Source organism: Chrysochloris asiatica, unplaced genomic scaffold (assembly GCF_000296735.1).
Source record: "Chrysochloris asiatica unplaced genomic scaffold, ChrAsi1.0 scaffold00016, whole genome shotgun sequence".
NCBI classification, from domain to species: Eukaryota; Metazoa; Chordata; class Mammalia; order Afrosoricida; family Chrysochloridae; genus Chrysochloris; species Chrysochloris asiatica.
This window is the reverse complement of record NW_006408534.1, coordinates 30252254-30252915: the sequence shown is the minus strand read 5'-3', so window position 1 is coordinate 30252915 and position 662 is coordinate 30252254.

Below are 662 nucleotides of genomic sequence, written 5' to 3'. Positions count from 1 at the left end.
TATTAAAATTGCCATGGACTCCCAAAAGAATAGACAAGTTTGTGTTGGAAGAAATGCAGCCATAATGCTCATTAGAAGCCAGGATGGCCAGATTTAATCTCTTATTTTGTCACTTTGGACATATTATCAGGAGGACCAGTTCTTATAGAAGGATACCATGTTTGGTAAAGTGGAGCGTCAGAAAAATAGAGGAAGACCCCAATGAGATGGACCTACACAGTGACATCAGCAATGGACTTAAACATAACAACAGTTGTTAAGTTGGTGCAGGACCAGGCAGTGTTTTATTCTGTTATGCACAGGTTTGCTGTGAGTTGGTTTCAACTCAATGGCACCTAACAACAACAATCAGAGCCCCCGTGTTTGTTCCTATTCTTTCATTTCATAGTTCTGTTGTTGTTGATAGGTGCCATCGAGTCGGCACCAACTCATAGAGACCTTATGCACAGCAGAACAAAACAATGTCCGATCCTGGGCCAACCTCATTACTGTTGCCACACTTAAGTCCATCGATGCTGCCACCCAACCAATCCATCTCATTGGGGGTCTTCTTTTTTTTCTCTGACTCTCCATCTTACCAAACATGATATCCTTCTCCAGCAACTGTTCCCTCCTAACAATATGTCCAAAGTATGAGAGACAAAGTTTGGCCATCTTGGCCT